The sequence below is a fragment of the Haemorhous mexicanus genome, chromosome 16 (assembly GCF_027477595.1).
Source record: "Haemorhous mexicanus isolate bHaeMex1 chromosome 16, bHaeMex1.pri, whole genome shotgun sequence".
NCBI classification, from domain to species: Eukaryota; Metazoa; Chordata; class Aves; order Passeriformes; family Fringillidae; genus Haemorhous; species Haemorhous mexicanus.
Window position 1 is genome coordinate 16,142,301 of NC_082356.1, and position 15,074 is coordinate 16,157,374.

At 49.2% G+C, this 15,074-nt stretch overlaps 1 pseudogene; it reads left to right on the top strand.

The window, feature by feature from the left end:
• LOC132334705 (zinc finger protein 850-like) overlaps nucleotides 1–15,074 on the top strand; it is a 1,130,993-nt pseudogene that overhangs the window by 546,049 nt on the left and 569,870 nt on the right.

Consider the following 15,074-nt stretch of genomic DNA (forward strand, 5'->3'; position numbering starts at 1 on the left):
GCCCCTGTAGGTGTCTGTCAACTATGGCTCCCTCCCAAAGATCCAGAAAGTTCTGTGGTTCCCCCTTCCCCATTGGACTGTATGTTAGTGCCACCCTCTTCCCCTCATTTCATTTGTACATCCCCAATCACTTCAATCCTGCTCCTCCCCTTGTCCCCTATCCCATTGGTTCCTTGTACCCTAGCCCCTCCTATTCGCTACAGTGTTGTAAACCCTGTTCCCGCCCAGCTTCTGGCTCTTTGCCACGTGCTTCCCTTCAGCTTGGTTGTGTCCGTGCTTCTCTCCTACCCACCCTGCCTGTGATCCTTCACTGCTCCTTCAATAAACCCAGTTGGAACCCTCAGCAGAGTGTGCAGAGTCCTCCTTCCTCATCTGGTTGGACCTCTTTAAGCTATCTGGGATTGTATACGCGTGAGGAGAATCGAGGAGACAGCTCTCCTGGGAGTTGGACCACCTGCCCAGGATTCCCTCCAGTAGGAGAAGCTGTGGAGGGCCTTCTCATCCTCTCCACACCAGCGACGACAATCCTACACCCAACAGAACCACATCTGTCACTGCAGGAGCTCTGAAGCCATGATTGAATAGGACTGCTACCAGCACCCTGACCCACAGGGTGGCACAACATATTCTGACGTGGTGAGTGGGGTTTTTTTGTACAACTGCATTTTTATTTTTAACATTTTTTCTAGTCAATAACTGTTCTTCCTATTCCGTATTTTTTGCCTGGGAAACCCTTAAGTTCAAAATTATAATAATTTGGAGGGGGAAGGTTTGCATTTTCCATTTCAAGGGAGGCTCTTGCCTTCCTTAGCAGACACCTGTTGTTTCAAACCAAGACAATGCTCCAGGACACCAAGGCCAGTGAGGAGGAAGTCTGTGCCCCTTTCCCCCTCTTCCCTGCTCCATCTCCCAACCCAGCATGGCCCCCAGATGCTGGACAACCCCTCTGCCAACGCCGTCCTGATGGGGATGCATTGGGGGGATGTCCTTCCCCTTCCCTGTGGCACAGAGGGAAATCCCATTTTGTCCTTGTCCTTCCTCCTCCAGAAAAGAAGCTGAGGATGGAGACCAGAGAGGACAAATCCCCAACACAGAACCTCATGGAAGAGGCCATTCTGAGCAGCTCTACTGTGCAGGAATCCATTGGGGAGGAAAAGCCCCAGAGGTCCCGCAGGAGGAGGGGCTCCAAACCCAGCCCAGGATGCTCTGAGGAGCAAAGACCCACCCCATGCCAGGAAGGTGGACAGAGACAGAGCATCAGCCAGTGCTCAGAGGTGGTGGACCATGAACAGCTTCACGATGGGGAGAAGACCTGCAAGTGCTTGGAGTGTGGGAAGAGCTTCAGCCGGAGAAATCACCTGATGCGCCACCAGATGATCCACTCTGGGGAATGGCCCTACAAGTGTGGGGAGTGTGGGAAGGGCTTTAGCTGCAGCTCTGACCTCAGTGTCCACCAGAGGATCCACACCGGAGAACGGCCCTATGAGTGTCCTGAGTGTCAGAAGAGGTTTCGGATCAGCTCTCATCTCATCCTGCACCAGCGGATTCACACAGAGGAGAGGCCCTTCCGCTGCCCCGACTGTGGGAAGGGCTTTAAGCAAAACTCACACCTTGTCATCCACCAACGCATCCATGCCAGGGAGAGGCCCTACGAGTGTTTTGAGTGTGGGAAGAGGTTTCAGACCAGCTCCCATCTCCTCCTGCATGAGCGGATTCACACTGAGGAGAGGCCCTTCCGCTGCCCCAACTGTGGGAAAGGCTTCAAGCAAAACTCCCACCTCGTCACCCACCGGCGCATCCACACTGGGGAGAGGCCCTACAAGTGCTGCACGTGTGGAAAGAGCTTCACCCGGAGCTCTCATTTGACCGAACACCAACGGAGGCACCAGTAAGGGAAGCCCTGCAAATGCCCTGACTGCAGGAAGAGCTTTGTGCACTGCTCCAGTTTCATTCCCCATTGGAGGAGCCACATTGGGAAGAATCCTGGTGACCCATGTTCTTTGTCATCCATGCTGGGAAGACACATGTCCCTTTTCCTGCCCTCGTCAATGACATGATGTGGGTCCAAAATATGATGGTCTGGCCATGGCTGTGTCATTACATTCAGTTCCACCCCAGGTCATTGCCAGGTGCAGGAAAGGGACTCTCTCTCTCCCCAGAGGAGAAGGCTGTCCTTTCCAGGCAGGAGGGAGGATGTGGCTGGGAAGAGACAGTCTGTGGTGTTGTAGTTTTCCCAGCAAATAGTTTTTTTATCCCTTCTGTTTTCAGTGTTATTGCTGTTCTTGTTTGTTCCTTATCTGGTTGCTGTTCCCAGTAAATTGTTCTTATCTCAGCCCAGTATCTTTGTCTTTTGTGCTTTCCATGGGAGTCAAGAGGGCAGCGAGCAACAGCTCGGTTTTAGTGGGAACAGGAAATTGGGGAATCCCATTCCTAAACCCCAGCCCATGGAGACCGAGCATCCCAGCTGGTCCCAGCCCTGGTGGCCATGGCAATAGCCTTTGGAGTGAGCCCCTGGCAGGGGCTGTGGGAACCTCTTCCCTCTGGTGCCCAGAGACAGGACTGGAGGGAACGGCTGCAGCTGAGTCAGGGCAGCCTTAGGTTGGATCTCAGAAAAAAGGTTTTTCCCCAGATGTTGCTAGGGCACTGCCCAGGCTCCCCAGGGAAGGGTCCCAGCTGGAGGGCTTTTTGAGCTCCAGCAGCATTTGGACAGTGCTGCCAGGCCCAGGCTGGGATTGTTGGGGTGTCCTGTGCAGGGCCAGCAGTTGGACTCGAGGATCCTGATGGGTCCCAACTCAGCCAGGTCTGTGGGATCCCATTACCCTGGGAATGGCACCGCAAATGGCTGCCATGGCAATGGACTGGGGCTCCAAGCCTGAGCTGGTGTCCATGGCAACCACCCCTGCCATGGGGTCTCCATGAAGCTGCCAGGGGACTGACCATGACAACGGAGAGGCTGGTGATGGTTGCCATGGAAACCGACCATTGCAGTGGAGCCTGGTGATGGCTGCCTTCTAAGGAACCAAGTTACCACAGGCACTCAGAGGAGTTCCATGGGGACATTCCAAGAATCTCCAGGCTGTTCAAGAGCTGGAATGTCATACACAGAGACAGGGGCTCCGTGGAGACTTCCCAGGGCTTTCTGGGGATGGTAAAGAGCCCTGTGGTCAGATGCAGTCACAGCCATTCCATGGTGACATCCCAGGGATCTTGGGCTGCAAAGGCACTGATCTGTCACAGGCACTCACAGGAGCTCCATGGTGACATGCCAGGAGACCCCAGGCTGCCAAAGAGCTGGAATGTCCCAGACACTCCCAGGGGTTCCTGTCATGAGCAGAGTGGGAGCTTCAGGCAAAAGCTTTTGTTTCTTCACTGCAGAAACTCCTGCTGAGTCATGAGGTGAAGAAATGACACCCAGCAGCCACCCAGAACCCCAGTAACCTGCAGAACCCCTAGACTTCTAAAATTCATTCTAGTAGACAAGAGACTGGGAGTGGCTGGATCCAATCCCTGCCCCTGACTTTGTCAAACGTGTAAAAGATTGGACAGGTGGAAATGAACTTTAATGCAACTTGTCCCTCAGGATTAATGATGGAATACCAGACAGATTTCTAGAAATACAGCTCTGATTGATTCTGATTATGATTAGACAGAAAGATCTTGCTCAGAGTTCTTTCCTCCACAGCATAGGAGCTCTAACATTTAGAATATTCTGCTCTAGGAAGCAATTTTGAAGTCACCAGGGCCTTGCTGGAGTTGTTGTAGCCCATTGCAGGCAGAGCCCCCAGCTCCAGCAGGAACTGCCTTTCCTGTGCCATGAGCAGGGCAGGTCCTGCTGCAGGAAAAGCCCCAGGCCAGCCCCAACACAGGGAAGGCCTCGGGCACAAGTGCAGAGTGCGGTGCTGGGGGCTGTGCCAGGGAGAGCCTGAGGCACCAAAGGCACCTTGGCAGCAGCAGCTGCTTGCAGGGCATGGCCAGAAGCCTCCCTTGGCAACCCAGCCTGGTGGCCACTGCAGTGCTGCTGCTTCAGGGCTCCTTTCTGCCTGGGCTCTGAAAAGCCACTTGTGCTCCAGGAGCCTGACTGGGAAGAAATTGGCCCCAGCACCTTGAGGACAAGATATTAATGGCAAAACTCTTCATGCCAGGAGAGACAAGGCAGGGGCAGAGGAAAGGGGAGAACGAGGCCCAGGGAACAGGGCTGCCATGGTGATGGCTGTGAGGTCACTGCCACTGCAGCAGCCTGGCTGCCCTCAGCAGACATTCTGGCCAGAAGCCTTGTGAGGTCATCCAGCACAGAAGAGAACCCACACAACAGGAATTCCATCCTTGGAAGGGGATGGGGTTTCCCTATGTCAGGTTGCACAAAGCTCCTGCTCTTGGAATATTCCTGGGATGGGGCATCCACTTCTGTGGAAAAACAGTTGCAGTTTTGTTCTACTCTCATCATTGTAAAATATTTCCTCCTTCTAACAAATGTAAATCCAGCCTAGTTCACTTTAGAGATATTGACCCTTCTTCTGCCACTATAAGATTGGGGTGAAAATACCTCAGGTCACTATTTTTTCAGTTACACAGACCTTGGAGAGTACCCAAGAATTCCCCAAGATGGGATTTGGAGGCCTCATGACATAACCAGCAGGTAGAGACTGTGGGCTCTGGGCTCAGTAGGGTGGAGACTGAGGACAGCACAGGAGTAGCCTGGGAGGGGCTGAAGGGTGGTTTCAGAGAGGCTGGAGCTTTTCTTCATAGAGGATATAGGCATGAGAAGGAAATAATGGCAGCAAGGGCAGCTGGGGAGGCCCAGACTGGGCACCAGCAGAAAGGAATTTCCCTCCCAGGGCAGGGCTGTGGTGCAAGATGCTCCCCAGCAGAAGCCTGGAGCAGCCCAAGGCTTTGTGTGGCCAGGCGGAGGCAGGCAGGAGGCAGAGCTGTCAGCAGAGGAAGAGGCCAGCCAGGTGGGACAGAGGGGGATGACGACAGCCTGCAGGGACAGAGGTGTAGGTTTGCTCAGCATCAGAGACACCCTTCTCTTCGTTGTCTGTAGGAGTGACGGGGGATAGGACGGTCAGGACGGGTGGATACAAGAGATGTCTGAAGCCAGGTCGTGGAACTTGCCAGGCCGTTCATTGCAACGGGCGTGGGTGCAGGGGCCCTGCTTGGAGCTGCCAGCTGCAGCTCGGAGCAGGCCTGAGAGAAGTAAAGAGAGTAGTAAAGAGAGAGAAGGCAGGATCATGGTAAAGAGGATGAGAGAGCGAGGTTCCCATTATGATACAATAAATCTTCTGTGTTGAATATTCTAATCCTCACTAACCAATCGAATACAAGATACAAATATTAAAATGTTTGCATACAGCCTATAAGAATAATTACCATACTCTGTTACATTTTAAACCCTAAAAACTGCTCTTTGGGCCCCTTCTGCTAAACTAGCAGGGTCTGCTCTGACCCTTGCACCTGCCTGCTTGCAGAGGGTATTGTTTAATCAAAAGGGGATTACCTTCAGCTGGCCACACCATTGTTTTCCAGTTGTTCAGTAATGAAGGTATCTCAAAGCTTGCTTTCATTTCAATCTCGCTTATAGTTTCTACATTCTCAGAATCTTTTGCCAGACAGTCATATTTATAAGGCTTTCCTGTTTCATCTTCCCCAACAGATGTCCCCACCTCTCATCACTGCCACCAGTGTTCCGCCCTACCTGCAACCTGGGGACACTTTCTCAGTGCTGTCCTTCAATCGGACCCATGAACCCTTTAAAAAAACTTCTGTGTTTTAATCTGACTTTTAGTTTTTGAGAAGGTTTTGAGCACACTCTTTGGGACTGATGAGTCAGATGCAAACAGCATAAAAAGCCCCAGAGGGTCATTCAAGTCCTTGTGCTGTGTCTGTGCTGCTGAGCTGGGTCAGGCTTCTGGCACAGAGGCAGCTCCTGGCAAGGGCAGCACTGCAGAGAGACAGCTCTGGCCAGGAGCAGCTCCTGTGCACAGCCCAGCAGGGCTGGGGCACGACCAGGGCACCTCAGGGACACCAGCAGGGCACAGACAGAGCTCACAGGGGCTCAGCACTGGCAGGGGCTGTGGGATGTCCCAGAGGGGGCTGTGTCACAGCGGCACCTCTGTGGCTGTGTCATAGAGGCACAGAGCAGCTGTGATGTCATCAAGGGTCTGTGTGACAGCACAGAGTTTGTTGTGTGAGGTCACAGATTGGGCTATGACATCACAGAGTTTATTATGTGAGGTCATTGAGCAGCAAGAGCATCATAGAGGGGTCTCTGTGACATCACAGAGCAAGCTGTGACATCATGGCATGGCTGTATGACTTCAGAGAGCAGGCTGGGAGATCAAAGTGTGTGCAGTGACATTACAGAGTAACAGTATGACATCACAGAGAGGGTTGTGTGACATCACTGAGGGGGTTGTGACATCACAGAGGTGGTTATGACATCATAGAGTTTGAGGACATACTGCAGACTCTACCATCATGGAGGGTGGCTCTGTGACATCAGAGAGTGGGTTGTGGCATCACTGCGTGTCTGAGTAAAATCACAGAACAGGCTGTGACATCAAAGAACAGACAGTGACATCACGGGGTGACTTTGTGACATCACAAAGTATCCTCTGCATACATCACAGTGCAGCTGAATGACATCACAGAGTGATATCCCAGTGTAAAATAAAATGAAGCCACAGGGGCTAGCTTCTTAGCCGGATAGCTGGTCCCTCGTAGGGAAAGTGCCCCAGGCAAGCAGTCTCAAGGCCGGATACCTCAGCCCTCTGGAGGCTGGGGTGCCCTAGGCCAAACTGCAGCTCAGCCGTGGCCCCTAGCAAGCTTAGTGATTGTCAGCTCTTAGTGAAAATCAGCTCTTTTATGATTTCAGCTCTTAGCTTGCTCGTAGGGGCTGTGGCTGGCTGTGGCTTCTGGAAGGCAGACGAAAAGAGAGAGGAGAAGGCAGCCAAGAGTTCCACGATGGTTTATTCTGAGGGTCTCACGAAGGGTCTTGAGGCTTCTCTTCCAAAGAAATGGGCCAAGACAGCCTCTTTTATAGGGTTAGGGAGGATTGAAAATTGACCAATTGTAAGGGTTAGGGAAACTAGCCTATGGGGTCACAGAGAGATAAGCAGGCCAGGAGGACCAGAGTGAGGACTCCTGGTTCAATTCCTATGACTCAGCAAATACCTATCTCTAAACATCCCTCCACGGAGCCGTAGCCGGCCCTGCGCCTGCTACATCCCAGCATTGGCTCTGTGACAACACAAGGGGGATTTGTGGCCTCCCAGAGTGGGCTGTGAAATCACAGGAGGCTGTGTGACATCGAAGGTGGCTGTGTGACATGACAGGGGACTGTGTGATATCACGAGAGGACTTTGTGACATCCCAGTGTGGGCTGTGACATCGCAGGAGGCTGTGTGACATCACAGGGGCTGTGTGACATTAGAGGGGCTGTGTGAGGTCATTGGGGAGGTGACTCTGCCCTGGCCCCCATCACAGTTCCCCCCAGAGCAGTCCTACGCTGCTTATGGTCAGCAGGGTCTCCTGTCCCCCCAGGTCTCCCCGCCCCCAGCGCCACAGCCACCCCCAGAGGATGTTCCACAAGATCGATCCCAGAGCCTGACATGGGGACAGGGGGCCAAGGCCTTAGGGGGTGGGACATGGGGACAGGGATCCCCCAGCAATGTCCCCGTGTCCCCCAAGGGTCAGAGCCTGGGCCAGGGTTCCTTCACCCTGTTACGAATGAGGGGCTGAGAGCGCTTAAAAAATCTCCAGCAAGGGATCTGCATAAAACAGATTTAATATTAAGCAACAGCACCATAGAGTTCCTTGGCAAGAGTCACTCTGCTCCTGACTGGACACTTCAGGCACACCAAGGACAAAGCAACCACAAAACCGAAAAAAATCCAGGCAATGAAGCCAGAAATGAACCAAGAACTATCTGTGTTTGTGTGCCTGTGTGTGTTCTGAAAGGACAGTGAGGGCGAGGATAAAAGGAATATGGCCCCAAAAGGTAAACTGTGCTCAAACTTAACAGGACTTGACTGATACCTTAGACTTCAGCATTTAGCAAAAGAACAGCACTTAACAGTATTTAACCTTACTTATAACCAAGGACTTAATGATTTCACAGTGGAAGAACACTTCACAATATTCAACTTAGCTTATATTAAACTTCACAGCTTAGAACAATTCTTTGCAGCATTTAACTTAGCTTACAACTTGTGACTCACCCTTACTTACAGGCCTGACTGGCTCAACTATCCAAGGCACTCAAACCCCTCAGAGAACAGCATTTCTGCCACATTTCCCTGAGCACAGGCACTCCTGTGTGCACACAGACACCAAGAGTCAGTGCAAGGCACCTGTTAGAAATTCCCCTGAGGGCAGGGAAATGCCCCCTGAGGATGCTTTGGCATCTCCCCAGCGGACAAAGGGCTGAGGCTGGAGGAGTGGGGGGGATCAGCCCAGGCTCCATTGTTGTTTGGGGATCCCCCAAGTGCAGCAAACAGGAGAGTTCCCGGCTGGGACAGGCCCCACTCAGAGGGAGGTGGCTGGCCCAGGAGAGCTCCAAGGGGCTCCTTTTGGAGCGCTGTTTGTAGGGCCCCAAGAGAGGGGCTTCAGTCTCAGCAATGGTTCATCCTGGCCGCACTTGGCATCAGCAGCTTTCTTTGGCAGTGTGAGAACAGGGATGTTGTGCCACCGAGGGAACAGAAACAGCTCCCAGGGCAGCTGCTAAAGAAACCAGGAGCTGGTTGGGCAGCAGCAGCGCCTAGGGCAGACAATGCTTGTTATGAGCTGCAGAGGAGCTGAGCCCAGGGGCTGTCGGCCAAGGCCAAGGCCCAAGGAGCATTTCTCAGCTGGCAGGATGGCCTGAGAAGAGGAGGGGAGAATGTACCAGCATAGGGCCCATGGAACCAAAGGGACATTGCGTCACTGTGGGTCTTCTGCGGAGACTCATGGAATCATGGAGACCACGGTGACATTGCTGGGTCTCGTGGAACCAAGGGGACTGTACTGATGGTGTGTGACTCCATAGAATGTAGGGATCATTGTGACACTGAGAGGCTCCATCAAACCAAGGGTCCATTGTGACACTGTGGGGCTTCATGGAACTGTGGAGACCATTATGGCACTTTAGGGTGTCATGGAACAAAGCAGCCATTGCAACACTGTGAGACCCCACAGAACTAAAGGTCCATTGTGACGCTGCAAGGCCTCATGGGACCATGGAACCGTAGAAAGACCATTAAAACATTTCACAGCCTCATGGAACCAGGGGACTGTTGTGACACTGAGGGGACACATGCAATCATGGAGACTGCTGTGACACTACGAGGCCCCAAGGAATAAGCAAAGCATTTTGACACTGTAGGCCACAATGGAACCAAGGAGACCATTGTGACACTGTGAGTCCTCATGAAAGCAAGAGGCCTTTGTGACACTGCAGGGCTGCATGGAAACAAGGGGCCATTGTGAAATTGTGAGGCCTTCTGTCATCTGTGGTCCATTGTGACACTAAGGAACCAAGGGGGACTATTGTGACACTGCAGGGCTTCATGGAACCAAAACTCCAGGGTGACACAAGGAGGCTGCCTGTAATCAATGGCCCATTGTGACACTGTGGAGCCAAAGCAGTCCATTGTGACACCACAAATCCCCATGGTCCAAAGGTCCAATGTGACACTGTAGGGCTCATAGAAAAGAGGAGTCAGGTTACATTGTGGGGCGTTTGGGACCACAGAGATCCTTGTAACACCGCAAGGCCTCATGGAATTGTTGGGGCCATTGTGACACTGCGGAATCTTAAGGAACCTGGGGTCCGTTGTGAGACTGTGGGAGCCCATGGAACCAAGGCACTCCTTTGATACCTCAGGGCCCCATAAAACCAAGGAAACACAGAACAGGTCTGGCTGGTTTGGCCTCCCGTGGGCCACCTGACTGCTCCAGCTGACCTTGGCATGTTGAGGGTCTCTTCTCATCTGCTGCTGAAACACTGGGGCTCCGTGGGGGGAAAAATGCGAGATGCGGAGGTTCAGGGACATCACGCCATAACCAATATGATCCAGTGAAGCCAAATTTATTATCCCTAAAATGTCTATCTTTATAATAATTCTCTACTGTCCACGCGTCTCTAGCTAATACATGATTGGTTAGACCTAACTGTTCACGCGTCTAAAATAGGATGCTGATTGGATCATCTAATTTTTCACGCGTCTGGCTGTGGTTTTCTGCCTCACCCATGAACTGTCTTGTTTTCTTACTTTCCCAAGCTCACTGACAAACTTGCTGAGTCCAGATGACTCTTCTTCTTGTATCTTTTTCAAGGATATACCGACCCAATTTCTGAAGATGTCCATTCTTGTTTGTGATCGTGTCAATTGTCCATTATCCCAAGCAGGCTGGATTGTGCATTGGCTGAATATGGCCATTGTCCTGTAAAAACTCCTCTATCTGCAAAAAATCCCTGACATTTCCCCGGCTTTGTTTTTGCGCAGGCCAGACTGGTTTGTAATCACGGTCAATTAGTTTCTGCACACATCGTAGTAAGCAAGGCACTATAAGCAGAATTGAAAAAGATGACAAAGTATCATAATGCCAAAGCGTACTACGTCCTTGAGCCAGCCTGGTATTCCCCAGGATTTTAGCCACTCGTCAAAGGAATTCTCAACAGCTGTGAGCTTTTTCAGGTTTCCCCCTAAGCAGTGACAGTTTCTTGTGAATAGATTCAGAGTGGTCAGAGAGCTTCATGCAACACATCCCTTCAAAATCCTCACCTCCATGTCCTTGTGCTAACAACAAACAATCTATAGCAGCCCTGTCTTGTAGCACAGCGTGGCATATGCTACATACATCAGTGGTAAGCTCACTCAGTATTGCAGATGTAATGTTAATTTGTTTTCCTGTCCAACAAGCTTATGGTTTTAATTGTGTAAGGGCCTGTGATGAGGCTACTCTTGGTGTAAAAAGTGAGGCCAGTATAACCGAAGGCCTATTCCACAATTCTACATTACCCTTACAGCCTGAGCCTAATGAATGCACACTACATTTTGGACCTTGAAATTTGTGCCTGATGTTAAGCATCTGTTGAATGCTAGAGGCAAACAGGGTCGGTTTCCCAAAATAGCAAAGTCCTCCTAATGCTTTCTGAGGAATTGCAGGCCAAGCTCTATCTCCACAAATGAGAAAAACTCCAGGAGGCAACATCCTTGCTGATTTTTTTTTAGGGGCACAGACCGTGTCCAGTTGGCACAGTATGCCGTGGTATTGTAATAACACAAAGAAGCAGGAGATATCCAAGTGCTATCATCTCTGGGTTTACCTGGCCTTTCCCTAATCGGCTCTTTGCCCTTGAAGTACTCAAAGAAAAAACAAGAATTTCCTGGGAATGATCCCAGAATATCCAGCACCTGTGTTCCTGGCCTGTAGTATTTACATTTTGAGTGATTGTACATGCCTGAGCTCCTAAAGGATTTCTAGGGATTTTTTGGTTTGCACACCAATTTTCTGTGATTATTCCATTTTGATTAGAACACCAATTTGACCAGGCCTTACTTAAGTTACCATAAATTTGAGCTCTGGTCCATTTTCTGAATTCTTCCATTGAGTCGAAGGGAACTCCAATGAAACAGGTACAAAATGGATCCGAAGGGGTAGCTAGTGATAAGCAAAAAGGTTCTTGCCCTGTTCTGTTAGCCCATGGAACCCACATGGTATCTTGCTTCTCTATACTGAATACTTCCTGCATTTCTTTAATCACGGCACTAAGCAACATTGTTAATATCTGCCAGACTATTGCCATTGATGCTGTTGTCAGCGATCATGCCTGCGCTTTGCCCAAAACGCTTTGGCCTGCTCCCACTCCCACTCACTAACGTGATGTATTTGCGGTATTGCTATTCCCACTCCACATTCAGTAGCTGTTATTTTGCTCCCTAGTACAATTTGGTTTACTAGAGCAATGAAAGCAAGTCTAAACTGCACCCACAGTAGCAATCTCTGCTCATGTGTTTCTATCAAAGATACATCCTGGAGAAAACTCTGATATCTCTCCCAGTTATTCCCTAAGAATTTAGCTAATGCTATTCTTGGGGTAATGGTGTTAAGGTAGTTAGAGCATCTATTGCACATTAGGTTAATAGTGTGCGAATACACAAAATCAGAGGGTTTTGGGAAAGCTGCAAAAGGCAGGCCTCGGAGACAGCAGAACTGTGATTACAGCTAAGCAGGAGCCATGAGATAGGTCAGCAGAAAAATTATTGAAAAAGTAGAAAAGCAAGGACAAATAGAACAATGGTCTGTGTATTAACGCTTGTCTAGGATAACTTCCTAAGCTGCAGAAAAGTTTATCTAGCAAGATATTAGGAAGTTTGAAGTTTAATAATGGAGCTCTGTGCATTGTGTTTTAAGGCTTACAAGCAAGCATTGTATTCGAAATAAGCAAGCATTGTTTTAACCAAAGGTACGTGTGCTTATAGCGGTTGGATAGAACTACTGTCAATATGCTTCTGCTTTGTGTGATTGGTCAAATAAGTTATAAAGTAAGTTGTAACATTAAGTTCTTTTTCTGCTGCCTGGGATGTGAGCTGCTGGCATCTTCCCATTGTCAGAACCATGTCATGAGACTGATGCTGAAAAGTAAAACAGCTCAAGGCACGTTCCACAGCAGTCCCGTCACGTTTGTGCTTTGTACATAGCCCCCGGCTGGCGACAAATAGGCCTAAATTTTTGCTCTTTCTCTCGAACCAAGGCTAAATTATGTTCTTGATGACCTTGTCACCAAATTTTTAAGTTACACTTTATATAATGAACCTTAAGCCACAGCTTGCATGCACAACCATGCAGATAGCAAGCCTCTTCTATCTGATTTCCAACTTGTGATGGAAGTGAAAGTAAATGAAACCTGTTTACATCTAACCTGTGTATGTTAAGCCTATGTGGAGTTGCTAGTACTTCCTCAGCCTACTCCAGCAAAGTTGGTAGAGATTCTGATCGGTGTTCAGCTGTCAGGTGTTGAAGAAGTGGATTCAGGGCTGTCTGGAGTCAGTGTTTTCACCAATTCTCCTGTGCCTCTGGACACAGCATGGGTTGATGACAGTGGTTTCAGATAGGGCTTTACCCACTTGGCTGGGATCCAATGAATGCCTTTATCTGTAGGTAAGCACATATAACCTCTGCCTATTAGTTTTACTGTAGCCGGTCCTTCCCACATCCCTGTTTCTGGGCTTTTGAACATGACCTTAATACCACCAGGCAATTCTTCACTTGGATTACATGTGAGGGCATGATGCACAAGAATAGGTGGATCTTCCCTATCTCCTGTTTTTCTAAGGTAATTAAGCACAAAGACGGCTTTAGCTGTTTTTTCCTCAGGGGATAACCCTGTAGTTCCCCCTTTTCGTTTCTGCAGCATGCCCTTGAATGTCTGAGGAGCACGCTCAATAATTGCCTGACCAGTAGGATTGTGAGGAATACCAGTGTCATGTTGAATACCCCATAAATTACAGAAAGGCTTGAATCTTAAGGAACAGTAAGCAGCACCATTGTCAGTCTTAATGGCTGAGGGGACACCTAACATGGGAAAACAATTGTACAAATGTTTCTCAACATGACGTGCTGCCTCACCTGCAAAGAGAGTAGCCCATATAACACAAGAATAGGTATCAGTGCAAGAATATACCAATTTTTTCCAACCAAATTCTGCTGCATGAGTTACATCCATTTGCCATAATTGCAAGGGTTGGGTACCCCTAGACTTAACACCAGTGCCTAAACTAATGCCATCTTGCTGACAATCAGCACAGGATTGCACAATACCATGAGCATCAGGAAAGGGAACACCAAATTGTTTAACTAACATTTTAGCAGATTGAGGAAGAAAGGCATGGAAGTCTTAGCCTGCTGAAAATTCTCAGGGCTTGGCATTGGCCAGACAGTGGCTACCAACTGATCAGCTCGAGCGTTACCTTCAGACAGACCAGGGAGAGCTTGATGACTTCTAATATGAATAATAAAGTATTCCTGCCGTCGTTGATTTAGGGTTTTAAGCAATCGGCTTAAAAGAGAATACAAATGCTTATTACTCACCTCTTTAAGTGCTGCTCTTTCAAGGTGTTGGACACAGCCAACTACATAAAGCAAATCAGAAACAATGTTAATGGCCTCATTATACCAATTTTCAAAAGCCCAATTGACAGCTTTAAATTCTAATGTCTGCAATGTATCTTTTGCCTCTCCAAAAATGACATGCTTTTTTCACCCTTTGTCTTGCTGCCAAGTGCAGGCAGCCCTTTTTGACCTTTTACCTGCATCTGTAAACACTGTCTGCCCAGATAGCGGACAGTCAGATCTCCAGGGTCTGTCCTCCAGACGCTGATGTTCCAATAAAGATAACACCCAAAGTCGTGGGTAAGTGTTGTGAACTTTGTCGTCATACCCAGCCAAAGCTATCCGAAAAGAAACAGAATGTCTAATTCCCCATTCAAGATACCAGTTAGCCAGTGGTACTACAATTGCATGCCATTCATGTCCCCATATTTCCAAAATTCTCCCTCAAACCTTGATAATCAAATGAGCAAAAATTTCCAATCCCGTGGTAATAGTTCTAGACTGTTTTACAGGTAAAAACACCCATTCCAAAAGAACTAAAGGATTAGCCCGAATTTTAACCCATTGACAAATGAAGGTGAAAGGATGCTTGGCAAAGTAGTCATCCTCCTTGCCCTGATTTATGACAATCAATTGAACTGGGACATCCTCAATCAGACAATGTGCATGTGATGTAGCAACCTTTGTGGCAATGTGAGCCAAGGCCCGCTGTTGTCTCTTATCCAGGGTCTGGCATTCATCTGCCCGAGATGAAGTACCTAGTAACTGGTACTAGGTTACCTAGTAAATGGTTCCATTCTGCATTAGTTATCCCACAAATGGTTCTAATCCATTGAATATCTCCAACTAACTTCTGAACATTATGTACAGTTTTAATTTTAGTGGTAATGGTGAGTTTCTGTGGTTTCACTACAGACTGATCAGTCTGCCACCCAAGATAATTCCAAGGAGCAGAATGCTGCACCTCATCAGGAACAATTTTT